A 27,203-nucleotide genomic window follows, 5' to 3' on the forward strand; every position below is an offset into this window, starting at 1 on the left:
ACTTGTTGAATTAATTTTTAGTAAATGCTTAATTAGGTGAACTAGTTGAATTAATATAACTAGTTTATTTTTAGTAAATGCTTAGTTGAACTAGTTGAATTAATAGATTTTTCTGTTAATAGATTTTTTTTCTGTTAATAGATTTTTTTGGTGATATTATTATTGAATATGCATGTTTGGTGATATTATTGTTAATAAATTTTTTTTTGTGATATTTAGATTGTGTAATTAATTTTGTTCATAGAATTTTAATGATTTTTTTGTTCATAGTATTTACAAAAAGGAAAGAGATGATGTACTTTTGCTTATAATTATTGAATGCATACTAATTTGAATACTATACTTTATTTTATGATTTGGTTTTTCTTATTTTATGATTTGGTTTTGCTTATTGAATGCTCATATTGGATAAGTTCTCCTTCATTCCCGTGTGCTAGACAATTTGCTATAATAATGCATTCGGGAATGAAAGAGGAGCTACTACGTACATCGATCATCGATAGTCAACCCGTGATTAATAATAATGATCTAGTTTAATATTTGAATTATGAACGTAGGCCGGAAATGTCGTACTCATTGGACGACGAAAACCGCCCGGCTGAGTGCGACTGGTGCCACGACGACCGAGGTATGTGCGACAGGTACATTGTGCTGGACGAAGATCGGCACTTCAGCATTAAGCACGAGGAGACCTGCGATGTTCATACGGTACGCAACGACGACAATAGTTTTTTTCGTAATTAAGCACGTCTTCAACTATTTTAACGTGTATTTTTCATCTTTTCCAATTCGACTAGCTTATCCCATGCTTTGCAAGACGCTATGTCTTGGAGAGGATGGGTTTTGAAGACCATGAAAATTTCGAAACCAAAAAAATTATCCTAAGTACCCATCATGGTGTGGATTTTCAAGTAAAGCTGTACAATGCTCAGAGTGTAACCCATTTTGGTTGCGAAAATTGGGATGCATTTTGCAAGATGTATGGTCTTGATGAGGGTATGCTTGTCACCATGGATCTTGGTGATCCTACAATCGAGCAAGAGACACCTTCGATTTCGGTCCTTGTGGATACACCTCCAGTTCTTCCCTCATCTGAGCTAAACATAGTTATTAAGTAATTTATATTGTTTATTTCAAAATATATAGTTGACAACTTATCTCCATTGACAGCTTATTTTCATTCTTCAAAGAATGTGCGGAAGATGGTAGACAGAACGTACTACACCGAAGGCTCCGAATTAACTTATCAGGAGAAAGATCATCTGGTCGGATTTTGTACTGATCTTGAGAATTACAATATCTACAATCAAACTCCTCAACATTATGGTCAATACGTGCCACTAGTGCACGTGTTGAACTATGGTAACTACCATGGAGATACCCTGGTAAGATTATTTTTTACTATTACAACATTCGAGCATCTTTTTGCACACTTCTAAAACTAGTACATCATATCATTCCTAACTACGAAGTTATTACTATGTTTTTCAATAGATAATCCCAAATGATTGTGTGCCTCATCTGATGTATACACGGGGTAGCCTTCATGTTTTGAACATACAACCAGGTCGTCCTACGAATCTCAACTGTCCATACCGGGTTTCTAAAAGAAGTGGAGACATGATAATCAAAGAATGGAAAAAATGTATGGACAGTCGTAAGGAGCTTCTTGGAAGCAACATTCAGCGAAGGGCAAAAATTGGAGACAGGATGATCGCCATTCTTCATAATGGAGAGTCAGGGTCTATATTGTTTTATGCTATTTTACCTTAAGGGTGTTTAGGTCCTACCTGATACTGATGATCATGTGCTAAGAACAATTATGTAGGGTTGGGTTCGATGACTATGAGGATGATGATCGTATGAGTAGCTAGCAGGAGTGATTCAGCTAGTGCTTCATGCTGCTCTTAATTAGTACTTGTCCTTTCATGTATGTGTTCTTCGTTCTGAACTTAAGTGATTTGCTTTTGTGGTGTTATATATGAACGCTTATAATATCATAACAATCATGTTGAACTCGATGATTGGTTGATCTACTAGAAATTCTATTAATATGCATAACGTGTACAATGTGTAGTATCGTAAAATACCAGCAAACGAAAAAGAATTAAAATGGAAACACAAAATTAAATGAAAAAGAAATCATAAAACTAAAAACCCACCAAACCTTATAGTACCGGTTGGTGTTACCAACCCGTACTAAAGGGCTCCAGGCCCCCGGAGGTGGCTCGTGCCACGTGTCTGCCCTTTAGCACCGGTTCGTGCTGAACCGGTACTAAAGGGGGGCCTTTAGTGACCACAAATTAGTGCAGGTTATGTAACCGGCACTACAGGGCCTTACGAACTGGTGCTAATGCCCGGTTCTGCACTAGTGAAGTTTATGTAGGATTTTATGACTAACCATGTGAATGACCAATTCCTGTCATCTCTCTAAATAGATATAAGTGAAGCAAGAGAGTTTAATTCTTTCTACAAAAGATATGCCCATGCTCTAACAAATATAAGTGAAGCAAAAGAGCATTCTACAAATGGAGGTTTTCTATGTGAATAGAAACAGGCAATCCAAACTTCAAATGATATAAGTGAAGCACATGAAGCATTCTATAAAGCCATACTCAAAAAATTTAAGTGAAGTGCAATGAGCATTCTATAGATCAACCAAGGAATATCTCATACCAGCATGGTGCATAAAAGAAAAATGAAAACTAAATGCAAAAGATGCTCCAAGACTTGCACATATCGCATGAACGAAACGAATCCGAAAACATATCGATACTTGTTGAAGAAAGAGGGGATGCCTTCCGGGGCATCCCCAAGGTTAGACGCTTGAGTCTCCTTGAATATTTACTTGGGGTACCTTGGGCATCCCCAAGCTCTAGCTCTTGCCTCTCCTCCTTTTCCTCATATCGAGACCTCCTCGATCAAAACTTCATCCACACATAACTTCAACAGAAAACTCGGTAAGATCCGTTAGTATAATAAAGCAAATCACTACTCTAGGTACTGTTGCAAACTAATTCATATTATTTTTTTGCATTGTGTCTACTGTAATATAACTTTTTCATGGCTTAATCCACTGATAGAAATTGATAGTTTCATCAAAACAAGTAAACTATGCATCAAAAACAAAATCTGTCAAAAACAAAAAAGTCTGTAGCAATCTGAACATTCACCATACTTATGTTACCCAAACATTGTACCAGAATTAGGAACAATAAACAATTTGTACAGCTAGAAAGTGCAAAAAGAATCAGAACCATTTGACGTTCCAGTAAAAAATGTAAACTCACGCACTACATCCAAAGTTTCTGTCCTGCACCGCACAAACCAACAAGCATTGTAAACATCCTAAAGGCAAACCTTTGCACATTATTTTTATTATAAAAGCACACAACAGAAATAAATGACTCTCTAAAACTTCTGGGTTCTCTACCTGGCAGCGCTTTCTTTAAAGCCATTAAGCTAGGCATATAGTGCTCAAGTAATGAATCCACCCGGATCCCAAGGTATATCAAAGCCAATTTTAATTAACAATGATTTGTGATTTAGTAGTGAGCACATAGTAACATATATCATGCAACAACGAATTCTAACTCTCTTTCTATGCATTGGCATGTCATAAAAGAACAATTCATGCACATAAAGTAAAGGCCAATGCATAGTATAAACAGTTTCTTGCAATTTTATCATATTGGAAACATAGAGAGGTGGAGATATAGTTTCTCTCTCATAATTATTTCAAGTAGGAGCAGCAAGCACACACATATTATATCTATCAAAATCATCATGTGCAACGGTAGAAGGCAACCCATCAATACAATCCTTAATAAGACAAACTTCTCCGATATAGTGTAGTTTGGAGAATTCAAAAAGATATTATGACTATCATGCATGGGTGCAATAGCAACAATTTCATGTTTAACATAAGGAACTATAGCAAGTTCATCTCCATAAGCATAATTCATATTGGCATCTTGGCCATAAGCATAACAAGCATCATCAAAAAGGGATATTTCAAGAGAATCAACGGGATCATAACAATCATCATAGCAATCATCCTTCGGTAAGCACAAAGGGGAATTAAACAATTATGAGTTGAAGAGTTACCCTCATTAGAGGTGGGCATGGGTAGCTAATCCGCTCTTCCTCCTTTTGTTCTTTGCTCTCCTCATCATCTTTTTCATCCAATGAGCTCACAGTTTCATCAATTTCTTCTTCCATAGACTCCTGCAAAATATTAGTCTCTTCTGGGATAGCAGAGAATTCCTCAATATGTGGTTTAACATAGGCATTAGAAGCATAATTATCATAATGATATTCAAGTATGGAAAAAAAAATCAGATTTGTAAAGAGTGGCAACATACTTTTCAATCAAAGAAGCAATTTCATAAGCACCCTTAAAAGCAACTAATTCATGAATTTGTTGAACATCATAGTAATTATAAACACCCTTAGCATACGAAGATATGATTCCATTATTAATAAACTCACATTGGTAGGGAAGGTGTTTCTTAAGGTTTTCAGAACAACAAGTAACATCATATATTTCACATAAATTCCAAGCATAGCATTGGAAACGATGAATTTGATCTAGTAAAAGTTTCTCTTTTTCAGATATACAGTGTCACACATAACAAGCATGCTCATCTAAAGATTTGCCCTCAACTAAGCTAGTTGGGGTTTCAGCACGAGCACAAAGGGATCGAAGATGATCCAAGTAAAAAGCTTCAGGAGTGTGATAGATTTTGAGTGGTTCTTCAACCATTGGTTCAGTAGGTACAACTAATTTTTTTGGGTATTTCGTGTTCCATATCCATAACTAAAGATAGAGAACAACATAGAACAACAAATAAAAATTACTTAGTGATAAAGCAAACAAGCACACACGAGAATATTCACCCCACGCTATGACTCCCCGGCAACGGCGCCAGAAAAAGGTCTTGATAACCCACAAGTGTAGGGGATAATTGTAGCCTCGTTTGATAAGTAAGAGTGTCGAACCTAATGAGGATCTAAAAGTAGAACAAATATTCTCTCAAGTCCTATCTGCCACTTATACGACTCTACGCACGCTTAGTGTTCGCCTCACCTAGAACAAGTATGAAACTAGAAGTACTTTGTAGGTGTTGTTGGATAGGTTTGCAAGAAAATAAAGAGCACGTAAATAAAAAGTAGGGGCCGTTTAGATAAAGACACAACTAAGTTAGTTTTAGTAGAGAGCTTTTTGTCACGAGAAAGTTATTTGTCCCTAGGCAATCGATAACTAGACCAATAATCACTATTACAATTTTATTTGAGGGAGAGGCATAAGCTAACATACTTTCTCTTCTTGGATCATATGCACTTATGATTGGAACTCTAGCAAGCATCCGCAACTACTAAATATCATTAAGGTAAAACCCAACCATAGCATTAAAGTATCAAGTCCCCTTTATCCCATACGCAAACAACCTACTTACTCGGGTCTGTGCTTCTACCACTCATGCCACCCACCATAAGCAAATCATGAATACATTGCAAACCCTATAGAGGGAATCCCTCACACTTGCGCGACATGGAGAGCACCATAGGACAGCAACAATAATAAAACATGCAACTCAAATCAATTACGATCATCAATTAACCCATAGGACAAAACAGATCTACTCAAACATTATAGGATAGCCATACATCATTGGGAAATAATATATAGCGTTGAGCACCATGTTTAACTAGAGATTACAGGGGGTAAAAGAGGGGTTACACCACTGCATAGAGGAGGGAAGAGTTGGTGATGAAGGCGGTGAAGTTGTTGGTGTAGATCGCGGTGATAATGATGGCCCCCGGCGGCGTTCCGGCGCCACCGGAAGCAAGGGGGAGAGAGCCCCCCTTCTTCTTCTTCTTTGACCTTCTCCCTAGATGGGAGAAGGGTTTCCCCTCTGGTCCTTGGCTCCCATGGCGTGGGAGGGGCGAGAGCCCCTCCCAGATTGGATCTGTCTCTCTGTCTCTCTCTGTGTCTGCGTTCCGGGATTCTACCCTTTCACCATTTCTTTTATATCCGGAGATCCGTAACTCCGATTGGGTTGACACTTTCGCCCAGAATTTTCTCCAAAAATTAGCTTTCTCGCGGCAAAAGAAGAGCGTCAACCGTCTTACGGGGTGCCCACGAGGGTCAGGAGCGCGCCCCCTTGCCTCATGGCCCCCTCGGGCACCGTCTCGCGTTGATTCTGCTTCCCAAAAATCACAAATATTCCAAAAATATTCTCCCTCCGTTTTTATCCCGTTTGATATGGGGTTTCTGCCAAACATAAAACATGAAACAAACAGGAACTGGCACTGGGCACTAGATCAGTATGTTAGTCCCAAAAATAGTATAAAAAGTTGCCAAAAGTATATGAAAGTTGAATAATATTGGGATGGAACAATCAAAAATTATAAATACGACAGAGACATATCAGAAAGCCAGCTCGTCGCGATCATCGACGCGACGAGTGCACTTGTGAGAGCCCTCGCGTGCCCGTGAGAGCTCGTTCGAGGGCTCCGCAGCACGCCGGGATATCTCTACTGCGACTGCCGTTTCACGGCGAGACTTCTCTAATGCTTCCGCGGCCTTGGTCTTTTCTGCCTGGTTATATGCCCACCCGAAACTCCTCCTACCGGTCATGGCAGAACGACTTGACAGGAAAGACCAGTTTTATAGGTGATGAGGAGAGGAACTGTAAAGTAATTTTTGAGTGGGTAGTTTTTATAGCCCGGTGCTAAGTGTGAACACATATTAGTTTGATCGGTGTGGACACATATTAGTTTGATCTATGTGAAAAGATTTGCATTTACTTATTGCGTTGTAATCTGCAATGTCAGGAGAAACAAAGTGAAAATTTATTGATGGTTTTGGGCCAACAAAACCCCGTTGGTATTGTTTCATCTCATCGCAAACAGTTCTTTTGGATCAACCGTATGCCATGCATCGGAAGCCCGAAATGTGGGCCCTTGTTCTCGGATGTATGTGTACATGTCTGCCCACTATCACACACGGTCATGATATCACCATCATGTCCTATGGATGCATCGTCGCGTCTTCCACGGGGTGCCAGAAGGTTCAACACGTGGTTGGTCGCCGTGGCGTCCCTGATTTTTTTTCTATTTTTGGGTCCGTGGCGTCCCTGTGCGCGCTCTGCTCGCCGTTGAGGCAAATTTACAATGGAATCCGTTTATAATTGTCTTACATATTCAGGATAATTTAAAATGCCACATGCGGCAAGGCACAAAACACTCACAACCTACTTATGCATACAATTATAATAAAATATAGGCTAAAAAGCTGAGCCGACGGCCTTCCGACGACTGTCTTCTCGGACTCCATGATCAGCATATCACCCTTGCGGCCGTTCATTATGTGTAACTTACTTATCATCGCACACGAGTACTCGCAGACACATCGTGTGCGATACTCCTAGCTTTTGCAAGCAACTAGTTTGCATTTTTTAAAGTTTTTTGTACGAACAGAATCACACACGAACTTACTATAGTAACCGTATGTGTTATAATTTCTCATTCCAAACAGTTCATCCTAGTGGCCTGTTTGCTGCGTATCACACACATCTCGTTTACACGAATGGTTTGTGTTCTTTCGGCTGATCGCAAATACCACATATCGCACACATATTGTTAAGATGAACCGTTTCCGTTCTCTAGCCTAATCGAAAACAGTTTGTCCGAGTGAACCGTATGCCGTATATCACACACACCTTGATCTGGCTGACAGTTTCTGTTGCATTCCCTAGTAGCACACAGTTCATCGGAGGGAACTGTATGCCGTATATCCCACACACATTGATATGGATGCCCGTTTCTCTTGTTCTTCCTCATCGCAAACAGTTCTGCTGGATCAACCGTATGCCCTTCATCGCAGACACAACTAAAATCCGAACCGTGTTTGATGCATCCGTCATCGCAAACATTTTGCACATTTTAGACGGTTCTCTGACACCACCGTTTGCGATTATTGCATCACACACAGTTTCTCGAAGGGTCTCTGATCGTAGTGTCGCGTTAGCAGCATCCTGCAGTAGTGACTGTCAAAATATCAGAGAGGAAGAATCCCGACTATTGTCGTGGCGGTCGCTTCCTCTACCTTCTATTCGTGATACACCTTGGTAATGCACGCGAGATGGAGCGGAACCGACCATCACCGACGCTTGAAATAACTATGAGGGAGTGTCCACCATATAAGAGAAGAAGAATCCCGACTGGTGTCGTGAGGGGAGCTTCTTATTCATTCGAAGGTGCTAGACATTTTTGTGTAATGAGCTTTCAAATGAATGTAGGAGCTTCCATTACCGTGGTCGGAAATGTCAGAGAGGAAGAATCCCGGCTATTTTCGTGGGGGTCGCTTATCCTTCGTTCCCGTGTGCTAGACAATTTGATTTAATGCACTTGGGGACGAAGGGAGGAGTGACCATCACCGGCGGTCGAATATAGCAGAGAGAGAGAGAGAGAGAGAGTGCCCACCATATACACCACGTGAGATGATAGTTTTCAACGAAGACTCGACAGACCGAAAGTCAACCCGTGATGAATAATAATGTTAAAATTTAGTTTTTATAGGGAGCTACTTAGAAGCAACATTGTGCGAAGCCCACGAATTGGAGACATGATAATCTTCGTTCTCCATAATGCAGAGTCATGTCTATGTTGTTTTACGCTATTTTACCTTAGAGAGGGATATTAGTTCCTAGCTAATACTCATGATCATATAAGAACAATTAACTAGGGTTGGTTACGACTATGATGATGATGAGTATGAATTGTTATTATGGTAACGAGTAGAAGTTGTTAGATAACTATATATGATGATGATGACGAGTGTGATTTGTTACTATGATAACGATGATGAGTTATTATTATGATGATGATGCTAAGTTGTTATATGAGCATGATGAGTTATTATATATATCAGTGGGTGAAATAAACATGGATTAGATTGAAGTGAAGGGAACGTGGTGCAGATAAAAAATACTACTTTCAGTAGTACTTTTGATCTGCACCATGTTGCCTCCACTTGAATCTAATCCATGTCTCTTTCACCCACTGATATAATAACACATCATGATCATAAAATCATATGATGAAACTACTGTATAAAACCTGTACAAATACAGCGCCAATATGCTGCAGAAAAAAATACAGGAAAATTTAGCAGTAGCGCAGGCATGCACATAGCAGGAGCATGCTCTGGAAAGGGGCGTTGCTGCTATTAGCAGCAGTGCGGTTCAGAACACATCCTACTACTATGTCTACTACAAAACTTGTTCTTGTAGACTTGTGTTGGGCCTCCAAGCGCAGAGTTTGTAGGATAATAGCAATTTTCTCTCAAGTGGATGACCTAAGGTTTATCAATCCGTGGGAGGCGTAGGATGAAGATGGTCTCTCTCAAACAACCCTGGAACCAAATAGTAAAAAATTCTCTTGTGTCCCCAACACACCAAATACAATGGCAATTTGTATAGGTGCATTAGTTCGGCGAAGAGATGGTGATACAAGCGTAGTAGTGATAGTAGATATTGATTTTTGTAATAGGAACAATAAAAAACAGCAAGATAGCAATTGATAAAACGTAGCATAAACGGTATTGCAATGCCTGAAAATGAGGCCTAGGTTCCGTACTTTCGCTAGTGCAATCTCTCAACAATGCTAATATAATTGGATCATATAACCATCCCCCAACATGCAACGAAGAATCACTCCAAAGTTCTTATCTAGCAGAGAACATAAGAAGACATTATTTGTAGGGTACGAAACCACCTTAAAATTATTATTTCCGTTCGATCTATTCAAGAGTTTGTACTAAAATAACACAAAGTTATTCTTTCCATTCGATCTATCCCAGAGTTCATACTAAAATAACACCATACAATACGTATCACCCAACTCTAATGGCACCTAGATTCTCCAATGTCACCACAAGTATCCATGAGTTAATTATACGATACACATCAAATAATTTCAGATTAATAATACTCGATCCAACACAAAGAACCTCAAAGAGTGCCCCAAGATTTCTACCGGAGAAACAAAGACGCGAACGTGCATCAACCCCTATGAATAGATTACCCAATGTCACCTCGGGAAAATCCGCGAGTTGAGTCCAAAACATATATCAAGTTAATCAAAATAATACCCTGTTGTCACCACGGGTATTCATATGCAAGACATATATCAAGTGCTCTCAAATCCATAAAAGTATCCAATCCGATAAAACAAAATCTCAAAGGGAAAACTCAATTCATCAAAACAAGATAGAGATGGGAAAATACCACATGATCCAACTATATTAACAAAGCCCGCGATACATCAAGATCATGACATATCAAGAACACGAGAGAGATGGAGAGATTAAATACATAGCTACTGGTACAAACCCTCAGCCCTGAGGGTGGACTACTTCATCCTCATCATGGTGGCCGCCGGGATGATGAAGATGGCCACCGGTGATGATTTCCTCCTTCGGCGGAGTGTCGAAACAAGGTCTAGATTGATTTTTCATGGCTACAGAGTCTTGCGGCGGCGGAACTTCTGATCTAGGGTTATCCCGACGGTTTTTGGAATATTTGATAATTTATAGGACGAAGAGGCGGTGCGGGAGGCCACCGAGGTGGGCACAATCCACCAGGGTGCACCTGGGCCCCCAGGCGTGCCCAGCTGGGTTGTGCTCCCCTCGAAGCACCCCTCTGGTACTTCTTTGGCCCACTGGGTGTCTTCTGGTCCAAAAAAATCTCCAAAAAGTTTTGCTGCATTTGGACTCCGTTTGGTATTTTTTTTCTGCGATGTAGCAAAAGAAAACAACAACTAGCTCTGGGCATTATGTCAGTAGGTTAGTCCCAAAGATGATATAAAGTTTCTATAAAATGATTGTAAAACATCCAAGAATGATAGTATAATAGCATGGAACAATCAAAAATTGTAGATACGTTGGAGACGTATCAGAGCTATTGAGTATCATGGTTCTTTAGAAAACATAGGATATTGTATGATTTATTCTACCTTGCCTTGTACTTAAATAAGATCATGAACTCCTATATTATATATGCCCAGGAGGCTAAAGTAACACAATCAATTCCACCAATCCTCTCTATTCCCTTCTAACAGTTTCAAGTGCGGCACTAGCAATCAAAGCCAGTGATGTCAGCAACCCAAATCTGTACATGTATTTAAACATATACAGATAAACTTATCTAGGATTAGCTTCATAAACACACTAGTGCAATGCCCGTGCGTTGCCACCGGCCTTTCGTTGTATAAATCTTAATGAATTTTTGGGCCCTTCAATGACATCGCCTCAACACCCTTGTCGATGGATTCTTTTTGAACGTTGACATAATCCATCTCCATCTCTTTCATACTCTGCAAAAATAAATATGTATAGAAACATACCTCTTGTACTATCATGCACAACAAATATATAAAGAACAATTATTTGTATGCATCTCTTTTGATTGTGTAAACCCTAATGATTTTTCATTCTGGTTCACCATAAAGCTTTGTCAATAAAAAGCCATCAGTTTTGATCTTTGATCTACAAAAGTAAACATATAAACAATATTTAAATAAAAAATAGAAAACTCATATACAATACATATTCATTGGTCAGATGCTAAATGCGAGTAGATGACCGTTTTTACTCGGAGTGGGTGACATCGTCCTTTTTAGTAGCGTGAGCCGCATTCCAATTTGAATAAACTGTAAGTTCACCAGTATATCACTTGTTGGTAATTGTGTTTCAAAAGAAATAGCAAACTCTGTGACTTTGCTTATGTTTCATTCTTATATCAAGATTGAAAGATTGTTTTCAGTTTTTAGAAATATTGTTGTAAATTTTGGATGATTGCATTTCCATCATGAAGATAACTAATATCTTACTTAGAAGAATTCTTGCATTTCCAGCTTCAAGATAGGTAATATCTTATTTAGAAAGATGCTTACATTTCCTGCTCACCGATGGACGGAGCAACAAATTTGTTATTTGGATGTTGAGTTTATTTCATATTCAAAATGCAACATTTATGTGTCCTTATGTTCACTTCCTAGCATCATATGCAAACTTACTGACAAGTGACAAATATGTAAATAGCTTGAAAAAAGTGGATGAACAGCCTGTAAATTTGAATAGTTGAATGACCATGCATTGCCATGGAATAAAAAAAACATAGCGGTCGAATAATTGACTCAATGTAGAAATATGTTGGACAAGCTAGCATGTGGTTTCCATCCATACAGTAATAAAACTGATTCTCTCTCCATTTCTTGTTATTTCTTTGTAACCATCCTCTCCTTGCAAGAAAATGAAACGATATCTAAGTATCCAATAATACAAAAACCTAAGTATCCCAAAAACCCAAGTATCAAAATCTACAGTAATTTAACCTACAGGTGTGAAATACCACAGTTTTAACATAACAGAATATTTTGTAGTATTGATAATACAGACAACCTGTTTGGCTATCCCGTTTTCAGCGACACAAAATTAGCTAGCTAAAACCATTAGCAGCTGCAGACACACGTGCTTTTCTAGTTTGCTAGCCATTTTATGCAACTACTCGGCCATGCACCAAGAACGGCCATGCACACGGCGTAGAAGACACATATTCTAACTGGCTATCCGGACGGCAACAACGTCTTCAAAACGATTTTGTGGTTGGCTGTAATTTGGAGCAACAAACGGAAGCGAGCTAACTAAATCACCAAGCAGAAGATCCTGAGAAAACGGTCGTGGACATGAGGCGTGTTGAGAAGAAGGTATGAGCGAGGGACTCTCTTTTCTCAGCGAGCTCAGTTTAAAAAAAAGAGGTATGTTGTTCTTTTTTTGATGCAGAGAAAATACTGTGGTTTGCCAAAAACTGCAATATTAAAATTACAATTTTTAGAGACAACCAAACAACCCTTTGTAATAAAAACTACAGTATTATAAAAAACTGCAGTATTATGGGAATACATAGAAAATACTTTGTTACCAAACGGGGCCTAATCTTCTCCCACCCTTCCTCCTGTTCCACCTTCATGTACTTGTACAAATTATATAAATTTTATGATTTCAAAAGAATATTTTGATTATATTTCTTATTTAAAAGTAATTAAAGATGTACATGGTGGTTAATCCAACCTTAATTTTTTACTGCAACAAGGATAAAACTTGAAACTAACATAGACTTAATTAACTAAACTGTCCCTTGTCCCCATTTCTTAAACTCCTCACACGCTACTTGCTCCATTCTCCCCGTGGCCATGCAACCATGCCTACCTGTGACCATGAAAATCAATCAATCACTAAAATTCATGATCTGACTATACAATTCACAAGATAAATGAAATCCATGTCAACTAAAATATAATTAAAAACACGTCGTTTGTGCTCTGTAGCAGGGATACATTATCATACGAGCCAGGTTAGAGTACTCGTACCATGAATAAAGAAGGCACACAACATCTGGCATTATCACAAAATCATACTTGCACACATTACCACCAGTAGCAAGATAAACGAGGTGGATATCAGCTTTTAAAGCATGATTAGGAATCAAGGCAAACTCTATTTTCCGGGTTAGAAAGAAAAAGACCAAGTGCAAGAATTGGAACAGATAAGAAGCTTACCAGGGCATGATGCCATTGGGTTGGATGTCATGCACGGGCCAATAGAGCTCCCTCCCTATCTCTTACGAAGCTCTCCCTACGACCCACTTCAGAGCAGCCGGTCGTGCTTTTTTCCAACCCAACTTCTGCATCGCCGCAGATCAGCCAAAGGAGCTGCTGCCGGCAGCCAAGCTCACCTTCCGCACTGCTACAGATCAGCTAGCATGTGGAGTGTACATGATCTGAGAGAGACTCAGTCGAGCAACATAAATGAAAAAGGAAAAGTACCAACGTTTTGAGAAAATGAATTCAGTTAGTCATACAAGAATATGTTCAGAAGATAAAAATCATTTAGACACACCTCACGCAAATTCTCTCAAAGAAATTCTTCATGACATCTTTTGGAACCTACCTTCAGAAAAACAAAGTAAGAGAGCAGACATATGCAGCACAATTACCATCTAGGAACTTGTGGTGTAAAACCATCAAAGTACAAAAAAGATATATGAATATAGTGTTTCCTTATTTAATTTTATTCCAGATTACAGTTGAAATGTTTATAAAGTACATATTCTTGGGTAGCATTTCTTTCTCATCTTGTCTGCACAATAAACATATTAAGGCTTAATATTATTACTGAGCTCAGAGATCGATCAACAAGTCATATGCTCTAATTTAGAAAAGAACTATGTGCATTTACTTACTGGAGGAAGAAACCAAGGTCAAAAGGCAAAATGGCAGTCTTCATATCGTGCGTCAAGCATAACTACATTGCCTTATGAACTGAAGTAAAAATTAGAATTATCAAGCAACAGTACTAACAACCAACAGTGACGAGACTTGCTCTTGCACAAATGTTTATCCCAACAAAGGATCGCGAACTCGCTAGATACACTAACTGAGGCTCATTCCCTTTGCTCGAGGCACTGTCTTAGGAACAACTTCAGAGTAGGTCGATTGAAACTTAGAAGAAACAGAGATACACATGTTAACTAATAGACTGGCATTTGTCACTTTGTGATTGAAATTAACTATGAATAAGGACTCTGGAACATGAACATACAGTTGTGTGGAGGGCATAAAAAATATGGAGTAGAACTTGTATTACCCTAAGAACCAGCATTGGGGCAGAGAAATTAAACCTTAGATCCAGCAAGGAAGCTTTAGTATGTAGATCACATGATCGGAATATGCATTTGGCCTCCTCCTGGGGCGTAGGATGTGCAACTTCAGCAAGTAATGTATTTCCAGGTACCTTCAAGTGGTGTTTAGCTAGCAAAAAAATTCAGAGAATATTAATTTTCAAAACCAGATAAACTCTGTAACAATCAGTCAAAGAACGGTGGTTTCCGCTAGTTCCAGAAAAGAAGAGGACAGGTTCCAGATGATTGGATATGTTGTGCTTGGTCAATATAATTTTAGTAAATATCACACCATATACCTTCAGAGTTCTGGTTGCCAAGCATCTTTAGATGCCCAACCTTCAGTCAAGATGGCAATGGCATCATCTTCTCTCACCTACAGGCTACAGTCCTCCTCTACTCTTGTTCCTCCTGGCCTACTCGTGCAGCGCATCACCCAGCGATCAACCCTCCTGTCCTGTAAAGTGGGTTGGCCCGGTGTTCCCATACTGACAATGCCCAAACATGACAAATTTTTGCATGATTTTCAGATTGCATCACTGGATAGGAAACAATGGTCCTGGAAATTAATCAAAGCACCAAAGTCTCACCATTAATCTATGGACGACGTCGTTCTCCCAATCGGAATCCTCATGGTCCCAAATGCTAAATGGTTCAAACTATGTAAGAGAACCGCACCAGTCAATCGAACATGAAACAATGGTGATATGAACCAAATACTGTGTGAACATTTTGTAAACCTTTGTAGTATTTATGAGTGAAACTGCCTTGAAATGCAACATATCAACACATTTATAGCAGTTGTGCGATGTGCCCTGTTAGTTTGCCATTCCATAATCCATTGCCATCAAAGTAGCTGGCATAATGCCCTCAAAATCGTTCCCAGGGTGATCCATTAACCTAGAGACAGAACACCAATTTCAGTAAACAAATAAGCAAAACATAAGGTTGTAATGTAATGAAGATCTCAGTTGTACAATAAAAAAGAGAGAAGCTATTGTATATAATTAGAAGCAGCAGTGCATGTCATGGTATATACTTATATTATGTACATATTTCGATATCAGAACACCCAAGTAGTCTGTTAACATATTCACAATGCTCCGTCAATGGTAAAACAGTGCTAGTGTAATGAGTGAAAGTTTATTTGTGCCTCTTTGTACCTCCAGCATCAAGGCCATTCTTCTCGTCTCAATATTCCCGAGCAGCAAAACAAATGAGTCGAAGCTTTGATAGATAGCATGCGTTGTTATACGCTCGGCAGAACAATCCAAACTACAGTCCAAAAATCATTTGCGGACGTGATCAATTATGACATTGGTTGGTGAGGAACTGCCCCTATCCAAATATCCTGGATCAATACAAATTAAAATTAGTCCAATGTATACAGATGAACATCATTCAGTATTCCTCAAACAACAACATCCATACAGCTGAAAATACAGTAAATATCAATACAGATTCAACAAACAAGGTTTCTAACAAACCAAAGTGAATTAACTGAGTATGTCTAGGTAATGAATGTATTCGGCAAGGTACTGCTCAAGTGCTCAATATGTCTTGGACCCAGATAAGTTCAAACGGAGTTAACCGTAGCCATCTCGATGTAATTACTGCTGTAATTAGTAGCAATGATGATTTATGCGAACGTACAGAGAATCTACCGTGCTCACTACTTGGGTTCCGGAAAACAGAACAGTTCCATTTCATGATCCGGTACCTTCCCTTGCTATTCTCTCTGCAAAATTCTCCCCGTGAATGAAGAAGAATACAGACGTGAACTGACCTTGTCGATGCGATCCCACCAGTGGAACTCGGGCTCGATCAAGCTGCGGCCATAGTTGAGTACCGTCGGATAGAAGAGCGCCCCGGCGAATACCTCGACGAATGCACGCTTCACGCCTAAGCTGCCTGCCTCATCACGCCCGCCAGAGACCATCTCGCCGCCGACACCCGCCTCGTCGCCAACGCCCCTCTCCTCCTCCCGCCCGGAGGGAAGCGCCGGGGGCATCTCATCGACGCCCCTCGCCCCGTCCGGCTCGCCGCTGACGCCCACCTCCTCCCATACCCACTCCCAGCCCCAGGGCTCCACCCCGCCGCTATCGACGCGGCTGACCCCTACCTCCTCCCGCTCCCAGGGATCCGGCTCGCAGCGACGTATCCGAGGCGCGGTGGAGGCGGTGCAGGCGGCGGCGTCCTGGTGATCCACGACGGCGGCGACGGTCGCCGGCGTCTCCCTGGTTCGGCGGCGGCGGCTGCATCCCGGGAGAGGAGGAGGAGTGGCTTGGGATCTCGTGCGCGTCTTCCCTGCGAGGTCCGCGGCGACGATCTGGTGCGACTGCAGTCACATATCGTAGGTCGAGGGGATCGAGAGGGCAGTCTCGCTCGTTCGTGCGAGTGCTGGTTTTTTTCGTAGGTTTTCTTCCAGGACGGGAGGTTAGGCGGGTGCGGGACTCGATCACGGGGTTTTTCTTGGTTTTTCGCGGCTGAGAGGGAGGTGGGAGGAAGTACCAAAGAAGTACCAAAAAAGACCGGGAGAGATGGGACAAAAATAAAACCCGGAACGCGACCTACCAACTGAGACATTAAGAGTAGAGATCTTTGTGATGTCGCTTGATATCATAAAATATACATTGCTTCGCTACTGGTTTATTTCTCTATTGTTCTGGTGGTGTCCACGCGCCCTGTCTCCTTGTGGTCTCCTCTCTCTTTTTGTTTCGTTCATATGATGATTGTGCTTGCTGGTGCTTTTCCAATAAAGGCCAAGGAGAAACAGATCATAAGTTGCAATGTTTTGCATACCCGGGAGAAATTTTATGTCAGTTTTTGATGTGTTAGAACGGTAATATGCAGACAATCCTCAATAAATGGTCTCTGTGTATTCTACAAGGACCAAGTTTTAGCCACTGACAAAGTCGTCCACTGTTCCATCACATTAGATCTTGGAAACACTCTATTGATGTATTAAAATTTTAAAATTAAAGGTCGAGGCTGAGGGAAGATGTCGAACTTACGGCCAGAAACAACGGAGATTTCCATGCGGCAACCATAAAACCTAGACCATTCATTGGCATTCGAATATAGTTGCATTGTGGGTGGGCAGCAGTAACCATCATGGACCAATTAACACATGGTCACCAAAACGTTGCTTTGGAGAAGCAATGGGTTCAGCGTGTCCTGCTACTATGGTCGGCAGATGGAAGCCATGGACTTTTTTTTGAAAAGGAGGATATACCCCCGGCCTCTGCATCTTGACGATACATGCAGCTATTTTATTAATTATTTACAAACACCATACAAAGTAATACATCAGTAAGCCTGAAGCCACCATCTAGGCAACCCGCATTGCTACTCTTATTCCCTTGATGAAGGTGTGCCGACAATCCGAGTCTAATACACAACAAACATCGCACCAAAGCCTAACATCTAAACCCGGAATCCCCAGCCCAGCCACATATCGGTACTGGGTCACACACCGGCCCGGCGCACTCGCAGAGGCTGCCAACGCCACTGGTCCATCTCCAGAGATGGAACTGACGCATCGACCTTGCCTGGCCTGTCGTCGACGCCACCACGGCGCCAGACAACTCCACCAACCTGCATGTATCCGTACACACGCACCCGTTGCCGAACCTCCGCAGCGCCATGCCGCCGGGATCCGCCGTCGGCCTTACTGTAGATGTAACACCGCTCCTCCACTTGTCCCCTCCAGCAAGCACTTACTCCAAAACGATGCCCACAGGAGGGGCAACAATAACGAAGGTGCGATCATTGTCCGATCTGGTAGACAAGTGGGGTGCCACGACCTGCAATAACGATGCTTCGAGAAGGGACAGATGTCACAAACGCCGCCATCGTCCATCATGACCATAGTGGCGCAATTTTCACTGAAATCATATCACCCCGATCTCGCAACTGGGTGGAGTCGAACCGAGCCTCACCATGGAGACGAGGGCCGTCGTCGACACGATGGCAGGGAGCCTCCAGCCGCCCCTCACCGTTCCTCCTCGCGCCTCCGGCCGGCTAAGGCCATACCGTGACGGATCTGGGCAGGACGCCAGATTCGCAACCATCAATGCCCCCATCTGCACGCAGCTGCCACCCTCCCTGAATGGAGCGCCGCCACCGCCACCACCCAATCTCAGGTCACGGCCGGCCATGGAGACTTCGATCGCCGCCGTGCAGCAGGGGCGCCGCCCAGACTGCCACCCTTGGCCTCCCGCATGAAACGCCTCCTCCACCTCACAGGGGACGCCACGGCGCCTGCCTGCCCTAGATCAGCGTCGGGCCCTCCGTCACTGCGGCCCTTGCCGTCGGCCGGGGATGGAACGAGGGGAGGCTGGCGGCTAGGGTTTAGGGCGCCCTAGCGTAGCCCGAGCGGAGGCGATGCGAGGGCTCCTTCAAAATTTGGGGGAAATTTCACTTCCTCGGCCTCTGCACCAACCAGGGATGCATACGACCTTTTAAGTAGAGTACTAGGATTTTTAATCTTGGTTACGCACCGAGCCTAGTCCTCAATAAATGCGTGAGTACCAGGAAATTCTAGTCCTCAAGAATAAATGGGAACGTAAATTCGCCTCCATGAGGATTTGAACCCCCAGGTGTTGGGTTTGTACATCCACTCCAACAAGCAGTTGAGCTAGACTGGACTATCCCTACCTATTGTAGAGTGAAGTTTCTGTTCTCAACGGCTGGAACTTTCAACATTACTCTCTTGTTGGGGAAAATCCTAATATCTACTGAGTGATGACATTGTTTCAACTTTCAAAGAGGGGGCATTTCTACCCAACCATAGGTGTTACGTGCCTCACCTCTGCCTTCAACAGGAAAGAAGAAGTGACGGGCCTGCATAACTAAGATGCACAAAGCCAACACTAATATACACGCAAAGAACCACACAGGGCAACAGCAAAGTCAGAAAAGGCCAACACTATCCCTAGGCGGATTGAAAAACAAAGAGAAAGAGCAAAAAAAGTAACAAATGATCCACGTAGAGGAAGCACAGAGCTAACGAAGATGACGAAGGCACACATGATCCTGATGCGATAACTATGCATACATGAAATTGTGTGCACACCAGGCAGATAGTTGTCGTTCATGTTCCAGGAACATCCGTGTGCTATAACGATAGAATGCCTGAAACACGTATCAGATGTAAATCTAGGTTCCCGCAAAAAAAAGATGTAAATCTAGGTACGGCCACCGCCACCTAGACAAAACACCATGAGCCATCACTCCTTGCCATGGCGGTGACCTACTACTACTGGCACCTGGAATGTCCTGCCCAACCACATTGGCGTCGCCGTGCACCTCCTCCGCCTCGCCACACAGCCATGATAGATCAATGAAGCCGGCCAAGAGAGCATGCTGCTCTTCGTAGCAAAATGTACTTATGTTAAATAAAGATTGCTTGCTTGATTTCCATGTGACATGTGAGTTTCTAACCCTCTCTGTCTAATGATACCGACCGACACCCTCGCAAAAAGAAAAAAGACACCGACTGAGGCAAACATTTTGACTTTTTTTATGGGAGGCAAACATTTTGACCATTAGTTACATGACGGGCGCTCAACCATTGGGCGGTACCAATGATTTCTCCACCTTGCACGTCATCCAGAGGAGAAACCTACTACTTATACAAGAACACAGGCGGTCGAGGTTATTCTAGGCACGCGGTGTCGGTGATCCTATTCTGTGATCAGCATCGCCGGCTGCTGAGAGTCACCAGTTGGATCAGATCGATGTCTTGTGTACACACACAAACATCACCAGATAGCAGATCGCGCTTAGTTGATGTGCGCATGCAACCACATCGATCACCTTATCGGTTTCCTTCTTCCCTTCCGTGAGAACAGAAGGAGATTTTCCCACCGCTGTCTGCCTTCTGTTTTTCAGTCCAAAAATCGAGCTAAAACCTCGATATCAGAGTGCCGCAGTGGAAGCGTGGTGGGCCCATAACCCACAGGTCCCAGGATAAAAACCTGGCTCTGATAATATACTTTTATTTTCTTTTCGTCACTAATTTGCCTTTAAAAAAATCCTTCTTGTTCAAGCATAACTATCATAACGATATTCAGGTATGGCAAAAAATTTCAGATTTGTAAAGAGTGGCATCAAACATTTCAATCAAAGAAGCAATTTCATAAGTACTCTTAAAAGCAACAAATTCAACAATTTGTTGAACATCATAGTAATTATAAACACCCTTAGCATACGAAGATATGGGTCCATTATCAATAAACTCACATTGATAGGGAAGGTGTTTCATAGGGTTTTCAGAACAACAAGTAACATCATATATTCCACATAAATTCCAAGCATAGCATTGCAAACGATGAATTTGATCAAGTAAAAGTTTCCCTTTTTCAGATATACGGTGTCACACATAACAAGCATGCTCATCTAAAGATTTGCCCTCAACTAAGCTAGTTGGGGTTTCAGCACGAGCACAAAGGGATCAAAGATGATCCAAGTAAAAAGCTTCAGGAGTGTGATAGATTTTGAGTGATTCTTCAACCATTTGGTTCAGCAGGTACAACTAATTTTTCTGGTATTTCGTGTTCCATATCCATAACTAAAGATAGAAAACAACATAGAACAGCAAATAAAAATTACTTAGTGATAAAGTAAACAAGCACACACGAGACTATTCACCCCACGCTATGACTCCCCGGCAACGGCGCCAGAAAAAGGTCTTGATAACCCACAAGTGTAGGGGATAATTGTAGCCTCTTTCGATAAGTAAGAGTGTTGAACCCAACGAGGATCTAAAGGTAGAACAAATATTCTCTCAAGTCCTATCTGCCACTGATACGACTCTACGCATGCTTAGTGTTCGCCTTACCTAGAACAAGTATGAAACTAGAAGTACTTTGTAGGTGTTGTTGGATAGGTTTGCAAGAAAATAAGGAGCACGTAAATAAAAAGTAGGGGCCGTTTGGATAAAGACACAAATAAGTTAGTTTTAGTAGAGATCTTTTTGTCACGAGAAAGTTATTTGTCCCTAGGCAATCGATAACTAGACCGATAATCAATATTGCAATTTTATTTGAGGGAGAGGCATAAGCTAACTTACTTTCTCTTCTTGGATCATATGCACTTATGATTGGAACTCTAGCAAGCATCCGCAACTACTAAAGATCATTAAGGCAAAACCAAACCATAGCATTAAAGTATCAAGTCCCCTTTATCCCATAGGCAAACAACCTACTTACTCGTGTCTATGCTTCTGTCACTCACGCCACCCACCATAAGCGAATCATGAACATATTGCAAACCCTATAGCGGGAACCCCTCACGCTTACGCGACATGGAGAGCACCATAGGACAGCACCAATAATAAAACATGCAACTCAAACCAATCACGATCATCAATTAACCCATAGGACAAAATGGATCTACATAAACATCATAGGATAGCCATACATCATTGGGAAATAATATATAGCATTGAGCACCATGTTTGAGTAGAGATTACAGGGGGTAAAAGAGGGGTTACACCGCTGCATAGAGGAGGGAAGAGTTGGTGATGAAGGCGATGAAGTTGTTGGTGTAGATCGCGGTGATGATGATGGCCCCCGGCGGCGTTCCGGCGCCACCGGAAGCAAGGGGGAGCGAGCCCCCCTTCTTCTTCTTCTTCTTCTTCCTTGACCTTCTCCCTAGATGGGAGAAGGGTTTCCCCTCTGGTCCTTGGCTCCCATGGCGTGGGAGGGGCGAGAGCCCCTCCAAGATTGGATCTGTCTCTCTATCTCTCTTTGTTTCTGCATTCAGGGATTCTGCCCTTTCACCGTTTCTTTTATATCCGGAGATCCGTAACTCCGATGGGGTTGAAACTTCCGCCCAGATTTTTCTCCGAAAATTATCTTTCTCGCGGCAAAAGAAGAGCGTCAACTGCCTTACGGGGTGCCCACGAGGGTCAGGGGCGCGCCCCCTTGCCTCGTTGCCCCCTCGGGCACCGTCTCGCGTTGATTCTTCTTCCCAAAAATCACAAATATTCCAAAAATATTCTCCGTCCGTTTTTATTCCGTTTGGACTCCGTTTGATATGGGGTTTCTGCAAAACATAAAACATGAAACAAACAGGAACTGGCACTGGGCACTGGATCAATATGTTAGTCCCAAAAAAATATAAAAAGTTACCAAAAGTTTATGAAAGTTGAATAATATTGGCATGGAACAATCAAAAATTATAGATACGACGGAGACTTATCACAAAGCCAGCTCGTCGCGATCATCGACGCGGCGAGTGCACTTGTGAGAGCCCTCGCGTGCCCGTGAGAGCTCGTTCGAGGGCTCCCAGTGCGCTGGGACATCTCTACTGCGGCTGTCGTTTCTCGGCAGGACTTCACTAGTGCTTCCGCAGCCTTGGTCTTTGCTGCCTGGTTATATGCCCGCCCGAAACTCCTCCTACCGGTCATGGTGGAACGACTTGACAGGAAAGACCAGTTTTATAGGTGATGAGGAGAGGAACTGTGAAGTAATTTTCGAATGGGTAGTTTTTATAGCTCGGTGCTAAGTGTGAACACATATTATTTTGATCGGTGTGGACACATATTAGTTTGATCTATGTGAACAGATTTGCAATTACATATTGCGTTGTAATCTGCAATGTGAGGAGAAACAAAGTGAAAATTTATTGATGGTTCTGGGCCAACAAAACCCCATTTTTGTTGTTTCGTCTCATCGCAAACAGTTCTTTTGGATCAAACGTATGCCATGCATCAGAAAACCAAAACGTGGGCCCTTGTTCTCGGATGTACGTGTACATGTCTGCCCACTATCACACACGGTCATGATATCACCATCGTGTCCTATGGATGCGTCGTCGCGTCTTCCATGGGGTGCCAGAAGGTTGATCACGTGGTTGGTCGCCATGGCGTCCCTGATTTTTTTCTTTTTTCTGGGTCCGTGGCGTCCATGTGCACGCTCTGCTCGCCGTTGAGAAAAATTTACAATGGCAACCGTTAATAGTTGTCTTACATATTCAGGATAATTTAAAATGCCACAAGCGGCAAGGCACAAAACACTCACGACCTACTTATGCATACAATTATAATAAAATATAGGCTAAAAAGCTGAGTCGGCTGCCTTTCGACGACGGTCTTCTCGGACTCCATGATCAGCATATCACCCTTGCGGCCGTTCATTATGTGTAACTTACTTATCATCGCACACGAGTACTCGCAGACGCATCTTGTGCGATACTCCTAGCCTTCGCAAGCAACTAGTTTGCATTTTTTAAAGTTTTTTGTACGAAGAGAATCACACACGAACTTACTATAGTAACCGTCTGTATTATAATTTGTCATCCCAAACAGTTCATCCTAGTGGGCTGTTTGTTGCGTATCACATACATCTGGTTTACATGAATCGTTTATGTTCTTTCGGCTGAATGCAAATACCACATATCTCACACATGTTGTTAAGATGAACCGTTTCCGTTCTCTTGCCTAATCAAAAACAGTTTGTCGGAGTGAACCGTATGCCGTATATCACACGCACCTTGATCTGGCTGACAGTTACTGTTGCATTCCCTAATAGCACATAGTTCATCGGAGGGAACTGTATGCCGTATATCGCACACACATTGATATGGATGCCCGTTTCTGTTGTTCTTCCTCATCGCAAACAGTTCTGCTCGATCAACCATATGCCCTTCATCGCACAAACAACTAGAGCCATGTTTGATGCATCCGTCATCGCAAACATTTTGCACATTTTAGACGGTTCTCTGACACCACCGTTTGTGATTATTGCATCACACTCAGTTTCTCGAAGGGTCTCTGATCATAGTGTCGTGTTAGCAGCATCCTGTAGTTGTGGCTGTCAAAATATCAGAGAGGAAGAATCCCAATTATTTTCGTGGCGGTCGCTTCCTCTACCTTCTACTCGTGATATACCTTGGTAATGCACGCGAGATGGAGCGGAAGCGACCATCACCGACGCTTGAAATAACTATGAGGGAGTGTCCACCATATAAGAGAAGAAGAATCCCGACTGGTGTCGTGAGGGGAGCTTCTTATTCATTCGAAGGTGCTAGACATTTTTGTGTAATGAGCTTTCAAATGAATGTAGGAGCTTCCATCACCGATGGTCGCAAATGTCAGAGAGGAAGAATCCCGACTATTTTCGTGGGGGTCGCTTGTCCTTCGTTCCCATGTGCTAGACAATTTGATTTAATGCACTCGGGGACGAAGGGAGGAGTGACCATCACCGACGGTCGAATATATCAGAGAGAGAGAGAGAGAGAGAGAGAGTGCCCACCATATACACCACGTGAGATGATAGTTTTCAACGAAGACTCGACAAACCGAAAGTCAACCCGTGATGAATAACAATGTTATAATTTAGTTTTTATAGGGAGCTACTTAGAAGCAACATTGTGCAAAGCCCACGAATTGGAGACATGATAATCTTCGTTCTCCATAATGCAGAGTCATGTCTATATATGTTGTTTTACGCTATTTTACCTTAGAGAGGGATATTACTTCCTAGCTAATACTCATGATCATATGCTAAGAACAATTAACTAGGGTTGGTTACGACTATTGATGATGATGAGTATGAATTGTTATTATGATAACGTGTAGAAGTTGTTAGATAACTATATGTGATGATGATGAGAGTATGATTTGTTACTATGATAACAATGCTGAGTTATTATTATCATGATGATGCTAAGTTGTTATATGAGCATGATGAGTTATTATATATATTAGTCGGTGAAATAAACATGGATTAGATTCAAGTGGAGGCAACATGGTCCAGATCAAAAATACTACTATCAGTATTACTTTCGATTTGCACCATGTTGCCTCCACTTGAATCTAATCCATGTCTCTTTCAACCACTGATATAATAACTCATCATGATCATAAAATAATATGATGAAACATCTCTATAAAACCTTTATAAATACAACGCCAATATGCTGCAGAAAAAAATACAGGAAAATTTAGCAGTAGCACAGGCATGCACGTAGCAGCAGCATGCTCTAGAAAGGGGCGCTGCTGCTATTAGCAGCAGTGCGGTTTAGAACACACGCTACTACTATGTCTACTACAACTTGTTCTTGTAGATTCGTGTTGGGCCTCCAAGCGCAGAGTTTTGTAGGATAATAGCAATTTTCTCTCAAGTGGATGACCTAAGGTTTATCAATCCGTGGGAGGCGTAGGATGAAGATGGTCTCTCTCAAACAACCCTGCAACCAGATAAAAAAAAGTCTCTTGTGTCCCCAACACAACAAATACAATGGCAATTTGTATAGGTGCACTAGTTCGGTGAAGAGATGGTGATACAAGCGTAGTAGTGATAATAGATATTGATTTTTGTAATAGGAACAATAAAAACAGCAAGGTGCACATCCCCGCTAACCTCCCCAATCGCCCTCGCAACCTGACTACCTGGATCGCGCCGCCGCTAACCCCACCCTCCCTGGATTGCGCCGCCGCCGCCACCCTCCCTGCATCGCGCCTCCGCTGCCGCCTCCCTGCTTGCATCACGCATCCGCCGCCGCCCACCCCTGCCCCGATGTGCCTCCGCCGCCACCCGCCCCATCCCTGACGCGCCTCCATCCACGGTCCCTTGGTCCTCACGTGCCTCCGGTCGCCATACCTCCGGCCCCGACGCGCCTCCTGCCCATGGTGCACATCCGCCACGCCAGGCCTCCCAACCACCGCGGGCCGGCACTGCTCCACCCCCATGCCGAACCACTCCACCCTCCTCCTTCCCCAACGAGGATCTGGATCGGGGTCATCCAGATGCTTGCCATTGACGTGGCCTTCTGGCTCCTCCCCACCCGTGCCTCCTCCCTCTTCTGCCCCTGGCCATGCCCGCGCCGGCGGCCCAACCATCCATCTGGAGCAAAAGAAGTTCAACGCCTCGCGCGCGAGCAGTCCATCCAGGTGCTCTTTGTGGGTCTCCCACAGCACCCTCGATGACCTGCCCAAGGTCGAAGCGGCGACCTGCCTGAGTCCTACAATGTGACCATCATGCATGTGTCTTCTCTGCCGCCCCCTTCATCTTCCTCTGCATGTGGTGGACAGCATGGCGAGCTAACCGAATCCCTGCACAAACTGTTGGAGTTCAAAAGAAATAAGGATACTGGTGAAGTTTGAAATTTGTGTGAGCTTTCTATTCATCTTCAACCCAGCATGCCTTCTTGCCACATTTGACAGAAGATCCCATTTTTTTGAACATGTAGCATTTGTTTCTTGGGACGTTGTCAGGTTTCATGAACATGAATCTTCTGTCATATGTGTTTACTGCAGTTACCTTGGGATTACTTAGCTCCCACTGTCGGTTCGCAAAACACGTATCTTCCTTCTTCCAAATTGTTGCAAGAAGTTGCTTCTTTTGTATAGCTGCCTAGGAAAAGCAGTTTCTCTGAATGCAACAGGCTACACCACCCAACGGTGGAGTCGAACAAAGCAACAGTAGATCGTGAACGAACCCGTGG

General features: G+C 42.6%; 2 long non-coding RNA genes across 2 annotated transcripts; both read right to left on the reverse strand.

The window, feature by feature from the left end:
• Window positions 1-13,133: 13,133 nt before the first annotated feature.
• Window positions 13,134-13,982, reverse strand: LOC119324147. The gene is made up of 3 exons (XR_005156779.1): window positions 13,967-13,982; window positions 13,627-13,824; window positions 13,134-13,276 (listed from the first exon to the last, which is right to left on the reverse strand). It is a non-coding gene; the product is annotated as an uncharacterized LOC119324147 (long non-coding RNA).
• Window positions 13,983-14,656: 674 nt separating this feature from the next.
• Window positions 14,657-16,636, reverse strand: LOC119325391. The gene is made up of 5 exons (XR_005157500.1): window positions 16,534-16,636; window positions 15,911-16,098; window positions 15,338-15,647; window positions 15,047-15,235; window positions 14,657-14,877 (listed from the first exon to the last, which is right to left on the reverse strand). It is a non-coding gene; the product is annotated as an uncharacterized LOC119325391 (long non-coding RNA).
• Window positions 16,637-27,203: the final 10,567 nt, after the last annotated feature.

This window comes from Triticum dicoccoides, chromosome 6B, assembly GCF_002162155.2.
Source record: "Triticum dicoccoides isolate Atlit2015 ecotype Zavitan chromosome 6B, WEW_v2.0, whole genome shotgun sequence".
Classification (NCBI taxonomy): Eukaryota; Viridiplantae; Streptophyta; class Magnoliopsida; order Poales; family Poaceae; genus Triticum; species Triticum dicoccoides.